The following is a 15,102-nucleotide window of genomic DNA, read 5'->3' as shown; positions in this document are numbered from 1 at the left end:
GGTGGGGGGGGGGTGTGAGGGAGGCGGGAGCCGCTTCAGCTGCCCACAGCAGGGCTGTGGGGGCGTTCCGTGGGTAGAACAGGGCCCATCGGCTCCAGGATGGCCGTGACCCAGCCCGGCCTGGCCCAAGCAGGGCCTGGGCCAGGCCCACTGACCCCCACACAGGGCCCGCCACCACCTGTCCTAGCACGGAAACGAGACAGACCTGTGGGGGGGGGTTGTCTATTCTTAAGTGTGGATCACAGAGGTGGTCACAATTTTAAGTGGCTTAAAGAATTGTCCATATTCAAACTGGCCAGCTGATAGGTTCTGTCAGGTCATGGGGGAAGCTGTAAGCATTCCTTTGCAAGAACATCACTTCTGAGACTATGCTAGCTAACCCATGACAGTTATTAGAAATAAAGATCTAATAATAGAAGCAGTGCACCAAATACATGCAGAAACGAATACAATTTCTATAGCAATACCTCTGTTAAAAGCAGGAGATATTTTTTGTGTCTGGTCTATGCAGGTCCACAGCCACTTGCAATATTATCTCTAACATCTACAGTCTAAATTTCTTCAGAGAGGGACATCTTTTTGTTTCAAATTTCATAATAGCCTCTTTATTATTATTATTATTATTATTTTGCAAATATTTACAATGTGAAGGTTGACAGGAAAAAGTCAACAGAGTTAGAGAAATTTAAAGGATAAATAGTCATTAGTCCCAAGTATTCCAAATTGCTCTGTCTCTCCCTCTGTAACACAGAGACAGTCAATATAAGGTTGGGAGCTGGAAAGGTGAAAATTCCTATCACCCTCATAACTCATACAAGCTGATACACAGAGAAGTTTCTTCATGTAATACCACAATGGTTCATCCTATGACAAGCTAGTGCTGCACAAACTAGTAAAAAAATGAAAATGTCTATATATGTGAAGAGTCATTACAAGTGGCTGATTTATGACACATACATAATACTTCTACAAAAAATGGTTTGAGTAGCACTAACTTAGACATATTTGAGTATTGCACAGTGCATCTACTGTTGAAACCCCAAATAATATACTTTTACAGTCTTTGCTGTGCAAGTTCCAGTGCAAATTGGTTTTCTGCACCTTTGTTAGACCATCATAATCACCAGACACTCCCAATTTCAAATGGAAGACCGAAAGAGAATAGATTTGTCTTTGAATGTCATTAAGATCTACTGAGTTATTCATTTGCTTAAAGATATTCACATTGGCTAATGTACCTCACACATAAACATCTGTGACTTGGGACATTCCCAGGCCAAGGAAAAGTGAGTGTCATAGCCCCAAGACTCACGCTGTATCATTACACAGTAACAAATCCAGCAGCCTTGCCCTGGCTTGAAGGTAGTAATAGATGGGGACACAAAACATTGGGATTTCTGTTTAGTTTCGTGATTTCTTAGAGCTTTTTTAAGCATCCCAAAGAGAACAGGACTCTTCCTTCTCATGTTCTCTGTCAAAGAAAACTGCCAGTACTGCTGAGTTCTGCTGCTCCTCACATATTTCCAGTTTGCACCCTAAAAATTCCTAGTGTGAAGTGATAACAGAAACCTTTAGTTTCTTCCAGATACTTTTTGCAACATAAGTGAGAAGTATATGTATATATATGATGGAAAGTATGAATTGTTTTCACTTTAGTATTCGATCGTGTATCTAGCACAAACGGGAAAGCAGTAGACATACCAACTAACTATATGGCATATAAATGCAATAAATATATCAAATACTTTTACTGAAGAGCAGTAGTATATTTATCCCACTTTCAGAACCCTTTCTTTATACTAAAGCAAAGTCTAGTAAATAGAAACATTGAGGACGTGGCAATTCCAGTCAACCCTTACAGACCTGTGCAGCCAGAGGTGCTTAAAGAGCTCACAGTTTGGAAACTTCATTTGTGTGCTCACCTATCACCAGGCACAACATCCTGAAATCTTTAGGTGCAGCTGAAATACAGACAACCACCACTATCTGCACATTTGTTTAATCATAGTAGGCTAGAATTAGGCAGAATAGTGGCTGGAGAATTATTACTGTTGCAGCTCTTCAGATGCTTAGTCTGACTTTAGTTTGTTTGGGAATTTTTTTAATCTTATTGCTGGCAAGAAAGCATCTCTTTGTTTAATGAAAGTTGATTGCTTTGGTAATTAAAACCAAGTAGGTGTGTTGCAATTTTTAAAGACACTATATTAACTCAGAAGCTAAATGTTCTTTTCAAACCAAAACTTGAAGACAAATAGCCTCTGAGAAGGTGTAAAGATGTACATACACTAATCTTACCAGCTGGAAATATTAAATTCCTCTTTAGAAACTAGGCTAATACCCTTGGTAATTGAAGTGCTTACATATATATCCTACTTTTTGATAAAACCTACATAAAAGGAGCTTCAGAACTAAAAAAAATACATTCAGCATTTTGTTGTTGTACTAACAAACTTCCAATTAAAAATCTCTTGTGATTATTGGGGATTTATTTTATCATAGGTCAAGGGGGTTTGCAGGTAAATTCACTATCTTGTGCTCATAGTTTTAAAATAATAAAAGTGTAACAAACTTAAATTATTTAATTTCCACAAATGTGTCTAAAAGACACAAAAAAGTTTCATTCACTGTTTAAAACATGTCTTCCCCAGTCATACATACAATATGGGGCCAGTATTTTTGTGCCAGTTTCCTCACAATTTATCTTATTCAATTACTATTGTTGCCACATTCAGCCTAATTATTTTAGAAAACAAGACTTTCATTTCAAAGTTAGAACACACATAAGGGCATGTACTCTACTCTGTTGCTACTTCAGCAGCAGCAGTCAATTTTTTAACGTAGTAAGCAAAGATCAGCTCAAGTAGGAAAAAAGAGGTTCCAACACTTGCAAAGCTGTAAACTTTCTCCCTCCTCTGCTTTCCCCATTCAAGTCCATGACCATAACAATAAAACACACAAAAAAATCTGGCTTTGGTTTGGGTTTTTTTCACCAGTTAGCACACCTTGATCCCACACACAGCAGCATGCTGTAACAACTCCAGCACTTTCAATGCACTGCAGCACTGAGTGAAGAGAGCTAGACTGGAGACTCTCTGTCTCCATCTCCCAGAAGGGTGTCAGGACAGCACACTTGAGAGGAGAAGGACAGCCAGCTGAAGAGAATCAATCAAATAAGGGAGGCTCGAGAGGACTGGGAAATGATCCAACACCTTTCGTCAGGCTGAACCATGTCCTGGCGCACAATAACATCACTGCAGTCAAAGGATGGCACCAGAGCAGGGCACTACTCACTCAGGACAAACCAAACGCAAATGATCAGGAAAAAAATGACTGGTTTTCTCATTTTTTAGATTATACAGAAAAGTAAGTTATAGTAGGTCATGTCTTCTTGGTGTTTACCCCCTTGTCCCTCCATGCACACAGAGGCTGACCTTCACCCATGCCAAGGCCCAGCTTCTTCCCAACTTTCAAATCTGCCCTTTAAAAATTCCTCTTTTTCTGGGCTGTCTCAATCAGGTCCCTTTTCCTGGGACTTAGGAACCCTTTTCTTCACGCAATCCATGGATTTAACAGAACATTTGTGAATACTGCATCAAGTACGGGTTGCTGCTGCTACGTGGCATGTTCACAGACCAGCAAGAGACCAAAGAGTGCCTGGAAAGCTGCCTGGAAGCAAACAGCCACTCAGCAAAAGCATAGCTTCAGAAGAAACCATGTTGCAAAAGCATAAATCCTGTCTTCTTTTCCAAAATATTACAGGAACCAGAGTTTGCCCATTATGAAGTAGCTAAATACTCTCATCTAAACCAGGGCAGTACTGAATGACTCTACTTCAAACACCCACACATGGCTCCCAAACAAATACTACAAAAAAGCATTGGAAGACGAGCACTGGGAAACAGTTCTGTTACAGATTAAGGAGCTGTGGCAGACCTATTTTAGGCTTGGCTGGTTCCTTGCAACTTTTACAGGAGGTCTCAGCCACTTGTTAAATTAAGAAAATACCTAATTCTATCTAAAGGTACAGAAAGTGATCAAAGAGGGAGAGAAATGAGGGAAATGTTTTTATCTTGTATTAAGAGAAAAGCAATCTTCTTAATGATGGTGCCTTTTTTTTTTTTTTTTTTTGTGTTTGTGTGTGTGTGTGTATGTGTATGTGTAAAACAGTTTTTTAACTCAGGAAAGAAGAATACAGCTTCTTACCCAGATCTTACAAAGATATCTTCATTGCTGAAAACTACTGAGCATGTTGATGTTTGAGGAAGTGGTAAGGGGAGAACCTGAATGTCTCAGGAGTCTTTACAATAATACCACACTAAGCTTTGCACTCCTAACCCAGGGGAAAAAATGCCCTCTGAAAGGCTGGTTAACCCACTTCATCTCCTATACTGTTCATCAGACAGTGAAAAGCTTCCTAGTAACCATAATCCTAGTAACCGTATGGAAATATACCAATCTGGATTCTGAACCAAATTAGAAATAAATCATTAATATTAATTTTTTGGGGGGAAAAAAAAAAGGGACACTTCAGTTCATTAACTTCTGTAGCAATACTGCTTAGCAGAGATTTTTTTTTCTTTTCAACATCTGCCATGTGGAACTGGCCATTTTAAAAGGCTTATTTTAGTGCCTTGCAAAGGAAGCTGTGAAGCACTGATGAGACAACAATGTGATCTTTGGATAGAGGTATTTATTTAGCACAGCCTTATAGCATCTACGTTCACAAGCAGGAAGCCCATTCTGTCAGCAACAGCAGATCCACAAATAAGCGTCAGCCTCTTGCACCTTTTGACCGAATTTTCACTATATTGTTTAATACAGCTACCACGTGAGAAAAGATATCTAATGCTCAAGGCTACTAACAAAACATCACAAACACAGTGGGCTTTGCTTCTAGCAATGCTAAGGCAAATAAAATTTATGTACCCCACAGGACATTTTCCCCTACACTTGTCACAGAGGCTATATTGTATTGTATTATATATTGTATATGTATTGTATATTGTACACATTTCTAAGTAGCAGTCAGAAAAAAAATAAAAATCAGAAGTTTTTCACTCTGAGAAATCTCCAAGATCAACCATTCAGATTCTTCTGGGTTGTTCACACAGATCTAAGTTTTTAAAACTACTTTCATTCTCTCTTTTTAAATTATTCTGAATAATTGATATATGCCTACAATACAGCGAGCATATTGAGTCTTAGTTCCAGTTCTTTCCAGTATCAGGGAAGTCTGAATGCAGTGTTTTCCAAGATGTTACCTCTAAGTCTTTCCAATTCTTTTATTACCTTAAAATACTTTTCTAAAATTGAAACATTTTCTCTCATCTGTCAAAATATTGCCAGCAGAATAAACCTGGTAGTAATTCGTCAAAATATTTAATTGCAAAAATGATCTTAAAATCAAGCCCAACTCCCTGAGCTCCTTAGAATCTGCTGTCAGAGAGACAAAATGTTTTTAGACGAGTTTGAAGGATTTAGCTATTTTCATGATAAAACTGTTTAAGCAAAAGACTAACGCAAGTAGCAAAATATATAGACAGCTAAAACTGAATTCCCATTTTGTGCCTAAAGCTGGTTTACCATATAAAACTTAGATAATGAAATTACTATAGTGCTTCATGGAAGCTATATATACCTCTAGACCTCTTCATTTACATCTCCTGAGGAAAAGAATGCAAACAAAACAAACAAACAAAAAGCCCACCTGACAACAATAGAAAACACACACACCCCAAAAAAAACACCCCATGACCAACAACAAAAGAAACAAAAATCCCAGAAAACAAAACCATGAAAAACATTTATCCATTAAGATTTTCAACAGCTATCCACAAGGAAAAAGTAGGAGTCAGAATTACACTGTTTTATGACTCTACTTTCAGATTTCTGATATACATATTTTACAAACATAAAACTCTTAAATAATATTAAGGCTAAGCAATTCAGCATTTTTAAATTAAAAAACTTTGACATATTAATTTGGCTACTGTTCTTACATGGATTATAGCAAAAATTTTAATTAAGTGCGCCTATGCTACTTAGGACCCTTATAGAAGGGATATTACTCATTTAACAAAAAAGCTTTTATAATTTCTTCCTCTTACTCACTGATTAAAGTTCCAAACTCAGTTTATGAAATATTACCTATATCCTCCTTTGAAAAAAAAAAAAATGCTTCTTCAATGAGCTCCCTAAAATGTTGAAGAAAATCACTTTGAAACACATTTTACTTTTTCAACATCAATATGAGAGAATCCTCTATGCTATGGAGTGGAGTGACCACCTTCCTTTGCAGAACAATTTTCTCCCAGTCTGGCCTTTTGCAGCTAAGTTCCACTAACCTCAGTTTTACCACAGTGCTATCCTGTGCCAATATCCATGTCTAGCCAGTATCTCCACCAGCTCCCAAACCTAAAAACCTTAATAATCCATCTGGTGTTGCCTCAGTTTCCTAAGGATGATATGTTAGCATGTCTAGTTAACAGACCATGTCTTTACCTGCCATTCTTTCCACTAAAATTTAACTCAGCTGATGCTATTGCTTCTCCAAATAGCAAGTTATTTCTGAAATGGGAAATACTGTCCAATACAAAAACAAACTAACAAAGAAACCAACCACCCCAAAAAACAAAAGCCTAAAACTAGGCTATGCCTCATCATCATGATAGTGCTTTATGAACTCTTGGCCGGGCTTGGCCCACATCTCAGAGAATGCCCAGCTTGCCCAAAGCAGGTGCTATGTGGACCTGGGGTCTTGCAGGAACTTTTTCACTCCCATGTAATACTGCAGGGCTGGGAGTTATTGCATGCCATTTAAATGGGCCTCAAGAGCCTTTCCAAGAAATAGAAATCTCCCCATTTTCCTTCATATATCTTAGAATTGTATAGAAGTTCTGTTTCAGATCTTGAAACATCTATGCCTCATCTGAGCTCACCTCAGAACTAAACTGAAGAGTGAAAAGGTCCCTGAAGAACTACTTTTGCTTTGTGTAAGACAAAGAAATCCTCAGCCTTTTCTTTAAGTTTGGACTTTGCAAAAGCTTCTACCATGTGTCAAGATGGGCGGGGTAGATGTAAATGTCATTCCCTGAACCTCCATGCAAAGGGCCACTCCATACAGTGTGAGATTTCCCATATAATCTTTTTCTTCTTTTAGAAGCATAATATTTAACTTTCCTTTTATTTTTGCTGCTATAGTTACATACTCAAAGTCTCTAACAAGCATCTGTGAAAGTACCTGAAGGGTAAAGAAGAACCTGCCAAGAAAAAAAGGTTGGATTCTCAGGTTTGGCTTTGAGAAACACTAATGAGAAGAAATTCTCTCTTTAATCGCACTATCAAAAAAGGCTTCTGGATGATACAACTTACACATTACCCTTTTTTAGAAATACATCTAATGGTGCATGTCTCCACATGCACTGTTCCACACAATATCTGGGCCAGGGGTACGGATTAGTGGGTTTTCTTTCACATTCAGGGGGCATGGGGGAAGGATGTCAATTAAGAAAGCAAAAACAAGGCTAAGGTTATTCATGCCAAAAGGCACTCTGAGAACTGCAGATTGTACATGCCCAACAATGCTTTCATTTTCAGTGACTGTAGAAAGACAGAATCTCTACCACACACTGTAAGGCCCATGGAAGCAGGCTTCGACCTTCAAGCTATGGAAACTGCATTTTAGAGTAGCCTTTTCCTGGTATATCACTATAATAGTACAAAAAATGACAAAGATTTTTGTTACTGATGCATAACTTGTCTAATACAGCAGATTTTGAAGAAACAAAATAAAGTTAATCTGTTTTTGCAACTTACAATAAACTCTGTTTTTCTGTAAAACTTATTCATTCTTACACATTAATTTCTGACAATCATATTTGAGAGAAGAGGAGGAATGGGAAGTATAATGGAATCAAAAAGCTCAATTTGCCTGAAAGCGAATTTTTAAGCTCTTGGAAAAGCTGCTTATAGCTGTGTATTTCATTAAAAAATTAAAAAAAAAAAAAAAAAAGCATCTAAGGGGACTAAAACAACATACAGACCATCATGTTTATTTTTCAGCTATATTAAGAAAACCCCCATGTTATATAGATACTTAAATGTTTTTCAAAATACTATGTATTGAACTGTTCTCAAAAGGGAGACATCTGAATGGCAAACTGCCTAGTGCAGCCTACGAGGCTGCTGGCCTTCCTTGCTGCAATGGCACACTTGCTGGCTCCTCTTCCAGCTTTTTCTCCAAGATCCCCAGGTCCTTTTCTGCAAAGCTGCTTTCCAGCCAGTTGGCCCCCTCTCAGAAGTGGTACATGTGGTTATTCCGCCCAAGACTGAAGTTCAACCAAGAGAAATGCAAAGTCCCGCATGAGATTCCTGTTGGTACAACTCTCCAACCTGCCAAGGGCCTTAATGAAGCTTCTAAGTAGTTCTGGCACCAGTTAGCAGCCCCTGGGGCACTCTACTAGTTACTGGCCTCCGGCTGAACCACGGGCTGCAGTTCACAAAACCTTTGAAAGTTCACAAAACCTTCAGTCTGTTTGTAGTCCACCTCCCTGTTCACTTATCTACCCATAGGTCATCCATGGCAATGTTAGGAGACTGTGCTGCAAAGTTTACTGCAGTATAGATATATACAGCATCCACCAGTCACCCTGCAGAAGGCTATCAGATTGGTGACGCATGATTCTCCTTTCTAAGTTCACACTGGCTATTCCCTATCACCTTCTTTTCCTTCATATGTCTGGAAGTGATTTCCTCAGTTGTTTGGTCCCTCACTCTCACAGGGATCAAGTCGAAGATAACCAGACAGTAGTTCCCTGTATTCTCCTCCTTGCCCTTCCTGAAGGCAGGAATGACATTTTCTTTCTCCCCAATACCACATTCCTTCAAGGATAATGAAGAGTGGCTTTCACAAAGACATTGGCCAGCTCCCTGAACACTCATGGATGTACCCCACCAGCTCCCATGGACTTCTGCACGTCCAGTTTGTGTTCCTCAATCTTCCGCTCTTGAGGATGGATCAATCTTCTGTCCAGACAGGTCCCATGCACCTGACTCCTGATGGTCAGCAAAAAAGACAGGATGGAGAAGATATTGAACACCTCAGCATGCTCCATGTTCCCTGTCATCAAATCCCCTGTGCCATTCAGAAGTGGGCTGACATTTTCAGTAGCCTCCCTTTTGTAGATGATACTTCTCATTGCTCGTTCTTAATGCTCCTTGCCAGATTAAACTCCAACTGAGCTTTGACTTTGCAAACCCTGTTATCTCCCTTTTCCTCCAGAATCACCTGTCCCTGTCCTGACTTCCTATATGCTTCCCTTTAATGTCAGATTTCTGCTAGGAACTCTTTGTTTACCGACATAGGGGAGATCCTTGAGAAACCAACCAGCTCTTCTTTATCCCTCTTCTCTCCAGGCTGATACCTATTATAATTGTTGCACAGCTTGGTAACAGGGCTGCGCCTGTGTGCACATCCAGCACACGTAAGTCCTTAATTCCCTGTGTAGCACAGGAGCTCCCCAGGGAGTTCTCTACAGGGATGAAATAAAAGGACCTATTTACAACTCTAGCTGCAAATATGTTTTTTGACTAATTGCCAAAGGAGCTTACCATGTGGGAATTTTGGAAGGTTCTAATGATTCCCCCAGGCATGTCCTGCTGTGTCTTGACAAACTCATCTGTTTCAGTGTGTTGATTATCATCCTGAATGGAGTCTCTGGCCATTTCAGAGAGATGCTCAGGCAGTTTCTGCAGCAGAATCAACCAAACTGCACTCAGGTAAGACACTTGCAAATAGACATCTGTTCCTCTAGATGTAGAAATGGTCACATTCAACAGTTTCTGTAATTAAGATTACTTAGGAGATGATTTGTACATAGTTTAAGATACTCCACCACACACGTGCCAGGGAGATCACACAAGACCATGAGTCAACTGAGCTGCAAGAATTCAGCAGAACTGTGGTTCGGGCTGTCTCATGCAATCCAGATGAAAACACTGTTGCAAGAACCCACCATTCAGACCAGCACCTGATTGCTTTGTTCAGGAGATCTAATTGTCTTGGGAGTCTATGCAATGTTTTTCTATTATGGGACACTACCAAAGCGTATTTGTGCGAGTCCATGACTTGAAAAGCCATCCTCAATCACAAACCCTTTGTAATTATGTGATTTCTGTTTATTTACCGTTATCAGTACTTTGTAGGCACCTGTAATGTCAACATAGCAACTGAAATATAGCCACTTGATGTAGAAATTTACTGTGTCAGTTAGCCAGAAAAAAAAATTAATGCGATCATAATTTGCATCTAAAATGAATTAATTGCGTACTTGCTCCTAAAGTAACATTTCTTTCTGTGTTATGCATTTATACTACTACACTGCTATGTTGATGTGAAAAATTGACAGGCATACCAAATACTTTAAACACACGCTTAAAAGGCATACACTTACAATCAAATACTTCAAATCTCATTTTTCAATGAAGGAACTTAAGCAGATCACTGCCTTTGATAAAAAGCCTCACAGATAGCCGCCAATGTGGCACCTGTGTTGAGACAGGACTAATAACTTGACAGGTATATGACTACCTGAAGAAAATAGGTAACTAGAGAAACACTGAAATTATTACACAAATATATATTTTAAAAGTACATAGTTCTGCAAACAATGCCATTTCTTTTGAGTACATCTTTTCATCCTTTTCTCTACATGCGATAATGCTGACACACAAAAAAAATTGTGTAACAAATAATTTTGAAAACATTCCACACACATTTTTAAGAGGTAGCAGAGTACACAGACAAATTTCAACACGGGTTGCCATAGGTGGTTATTTAACATTTCCCAGTTAGTTTATTTCATTTTTAGTAAGTTATTGGAAAGCCCTCCATACATAGTTCAGGTCTCCATTTCTGACATATATCTGAGTAGTAAATTAGCTTACAAAATAATTCAGGAACATGTTATTGTAGCAATCTATTTTGATAATCTTAGTATATTCCTTAAAATAATTAATTTGGTATCAATCTAACATTTCCTTTACAAACCTGAATTCATAACAAATTATAGCCAGAAAAAAAGCTATACAAAAAAAGGCAGACCAACTACATTGTGAGATACTGTAGAGAATAAAAATGACTGTTCACACACACTGAACCCAGAGACGCACAAATTTAATACAATCAATATAAAGAGTATCTGTTTAAATTCCAATTCCTTCACCTGCTTCCACCATTTTCATTATCTTGTACTATACAACCCAAATAGAAACAAAAAATAAGTGGTTTGGGCAGCAATCAGATGATTCTTACAATAATTCAACTCTTTTTCAGTTGTGCAAATTGCTTTATGAAATTGCAGCCCTGAATACTGAAATGACATTACTAGAAATAATTATGGTATTTCTGTGCTTTTTTTTTTTTTTTTTAATCACTACAATAGCTGCATGGATCCACATTTAGTAAAATCTCTACCTAATACATGAAAACAAAAATTTTCTGATAAAGCCTCACATTTAGATATTTATTACTGAACATGATTTTACAAGAGAAAAGAATTAATTAGCTAGTCCTTCAGATGTACCTCGAGACTTGAGCACCAGTTCATGCATTGCATTGCTGTTGGCGTGGACTTAGTTATTCTATTAAGAAAAATGCAGTTTTACTAAATGACAAACTATTTTGACAAATAGTCAAAGCCAGGAAAATCCAGGAAATAGACACATTGTTCAGAATATTTTTGTAATATAAACATGAAGCAAGTAATACTATTTTAAATGCTTTGACATTGTGCTCATTTACTTCTCCAAATCAGATAAGTCTTTTTGTTGCTTACTGCCAAGTTTATGAACAAATGACAGTCATTTACAACACCAATTCCCGTTAAATGAAATTAAACTGAGGAAGAAAACGTAAGTAGTTATGAATAAAGTGGTATTTTTAGGTATGGTAACATGATTAAGGCAAAGCTAAATGATAGAAAGACCCCATAGGAGTGATCCATTCTTTGTCATTAGAATGTCCAAATTTGTAATATTGTTCTGGGATTCAGAGCAGACAAACACAGTGCAAAGAAATATTTGTCAAACACAGATGTCACATATCAAGATGTATGAATAACTGTAATCCACTGTTGCATTCCTTATCCACATTAATACGTGAAGGGAATAAATGAGAAAGAGGCAAAACCAAAAATAAAAACCCTTCTCTGCAGGCTTCTAGTCCTTTGGTGTGACTAAGACAGCTCTCCTAAGGACTAATAATATGCATTCCAAACATCTGCCATCTGACTCCATTTACAGTAGTGGAAGAAGAACTTTGAGGGAAAATTGCAAAATACATCTATGCATGATTACTATCAACCAGCTTTAAAAATCTGAAAGATGGTATTCTTAGAAACATCATATGAGGAGCATGATCTAGGAACTTTAAGAAGTATTCCTTTATCACACACAAATATACAGCTAGACCAAAATGTACAAATAAATCGGCTTTGAATTTTCTGACTCACTGATAAAAACATCCATTGTATGCAACACTGGATAATGTTAAAAATTAGAATTAATGTCTCTTAAAAAGGTACTTCTTATTATTAAAATAATTATGGAAAAAAATGCTTGTAGGCACCACATTGAATATGCAAGAAAATATAATTAAGCTGATGCTGCAGAGAAAAGAAACAGACCTCAGGACACAAACCCAAGACCTGCAGGTGCCCAGGGTTCCATACCAATTTAACACAGAGAGCAAAGCACAGGGCTGCCCACAATGTATCATTCTTTCAGAAGTGGTACTCATGATTCAGGGAAAACTGGGAACCATTGCTCTAAACAGACCAAGGACTGAAGCGGTAACATTTTATTTTACATCATTAACTTTGCCTTATTCAATTTTGCAAGCCTTCACTCTGGCTTTGCTAATAAGCATATTTGTCATTTACTACACCTACACCACATTGTTATAAGCACCTCTGGCACCTGAATTCAGAAAGGGGTTGGGCAGAATCTCACACCATTAAAAATTAGTTTGCACTTTTGTAGCTTCATAAGCCTCTAAAGCCACAAAGGTTACCTTTAATTACAAAAGGCACCATCAGCTATCTATTACATAAAACTTTATGACTCTTTACATGATCTACCCATTAACTGGGATTTATCCAGTCTCATCTCGGGCAAATTCTGGTGGCAATAGACAGGTTCTCACCCACCAATGCCTGTCTGTTAGTCCCAGCTGGAACAGTGCAGAAGACACCTTTTTTCAGATTTTTTGTAAGTCATTAGTTATTCTCCTTGTCAGCCCTGAAATTCAAGGAAAGAAATGTAGTAACTTCCAATGTCTGGTGCTGAAATTTACTTTCAGGGAAGCAGTGTCTTTCCTGCAGCTGTTGACTTCTTGGAATGAGAAACAATTCCCAGATGAATGCATATTGCCTCATTAACAAATGATCCACATTATGGGAAGTAGGTAAAGGAAGAAATGGGAAGTGCGGAGTCCTTTCCAAACTATCCTGCTCCCACTTCAGTCTGGATGGAAGGCTACAGCTAATTTGTGTTCTGCTTGCCCACAGGTTTTCCCTAACTAGGATCATATCCCACAGTCATCAGTCACCTTTGCCTTTCAGGGAAACAGTTGTTTAGGCCCTGCTAACTACAAAGTGCTTTACAGAACTCAGAAAATAAAGAATATCCAGAAGCTTAATTTTGTAACAAACTTTTTAGGCTCTGTTTGTGCCACCTGACTTCAAAAAGAGGGATTCTTTTTAATCAGCTGAGGAAGAAAAGAATTTGTATGCAAACAGAATTAAGCTATCAGTAAAGCACGACAGTTGAACATGGATTCATTAAACAGGGCTGCATCCGAGGACTAAATTAGGCATAGGGAATAGACAGGGGAAAAAATCTATATCTTAAAATGTGATAGGGTCCATTTACTAGATGAGATTACTTTTCTCTACAATACATTACCCAAAGGCACTTCCAAAACTGAGGGAGTATATTACATGGTGCTAATCAGAACTGTTTTCCTAAGTAGGTCAAATGTTGAAAGAATATCTTGAAATCTTATGCACTGTTAAAAAAAAAAAATCTCCCAACAGCAGTACAGCCAAGGTGCTAATCACTTTCTAAAATATAAAAACCTTCTGCATAAACATTAAATGTAGCACTTTAAAATGCACAGTCATACACCTGAGGCTGTTCTTTCCCTGTCATTTTAATTCAGTCTGTAATAACCAAATGAATTTTAATTAGAAAAAATGCCTTTATTTGCATATGTAGTTGTTTGACTTCACAAAGATTGACTTGTTTAATTTTTTTTTTCAGAAATCAAAACATCCCCAGTTCCAAATGGTCAGGCATATTTAGACTTCAGATTTTGTTCTTTGTTTAGAAGAACATTAATAAGACAAGACAAGGTTTGTTTGTTTTTTCTGGTTTTATTTACAATAGGTATATTGCACCTTTGAATAGCTTTGCTGGAGAATGAGGCATCATGGGGAAGGACAGTGAAGGAAGTAGCAAAACAAAGGAGAAATAGCTTTACTGCCAAACTTCAGAACAGACAATTCTGACTCAGGTTCCAGCAAACACCAGTTACACACTGTCCTGTATGTCCTGTCCTGTACTGCACATAACTTTGCAAATTCCCAAATTAAAAATCTCCTTGGTAGAGTGTGTTTCCTAGCCATTATGCTAAAGCCTAACTGATGATTATCCATTATTATCTTCATATCATCTTTCAAAACTCAGATTCAAAGAATATATACAGGTTTGTGGATGGGTGTGGAAGAGAGGAGTTGCCATGGATTTAAATGGGAATACCATTTACCTCTCTGAAGACATATGCAATAAATCTCTGTTGCTTCCTGGGCTAGCAGATAGTGGTTTAACTGCCTTTAGGACAGCACAGAACCCTTGCTGCTAAGAAATAGGCTCAATTAGTTTGGGCATAGTACCAACACAGCTTTCTGTAATCTCAGGATGCAGAGAGAATCATCTACCAGCTGTTTGCAGCATGGAAACAGTAAACTAGCGTCTGTCTAAAAAGGACATAGTGACTTACTGATGTTAGAGCTATAAAATCAGAATTAGGATTATAAATTTTGG

At 37.9% G+C, this 15,102-nt stretch overlaps 1 long non-coding RNA gene across 1 annotated transcript in view; it reads right to left on the bottom strand.

Annotated features, from left to right (window-relative positions):
* Positions 1-4,670: 4,670 nt before the first annotated feature.
* Positions 4,671-15,102, bottom strand: part of LOC108445459 — a 49,227-nt gene continuing 38,795 nt past the window's right edge. Inside the window, exons 2-3 of the long non-coding RNA XR_001860326.1 lie at positions 9,610-9,747; positions 4,671-9,054 (exon numbers count right to left, since the gene is read on the bottom strand). This is a non-coding gene — a long non-coding RNA (uncharacterized LOC108445459). The remainder of the gene's footprint in view (positions 9,055-9,609; positions 9,748-15,102) is intronic.

This window comes from Corvus brachyrhynchos, unplaced genomic scaffold (assembly GCF_000691975.1).
Source record: "Corvus brachyrhynchos isolate BGI_N302 unplaced genomic scaffold, ASM69197v1 scaffold142, whole genome shotgun sequence".
Taxonomy (NCBI): Eukaryota; Metazoa; Chordata; class Aves; order Passeriformes; family Corvidae; genus Corvus; species Corvus brachyrhynchos.
This window is presented reverse-complemented; position numbering and strand designations above follow the sequence as displayed.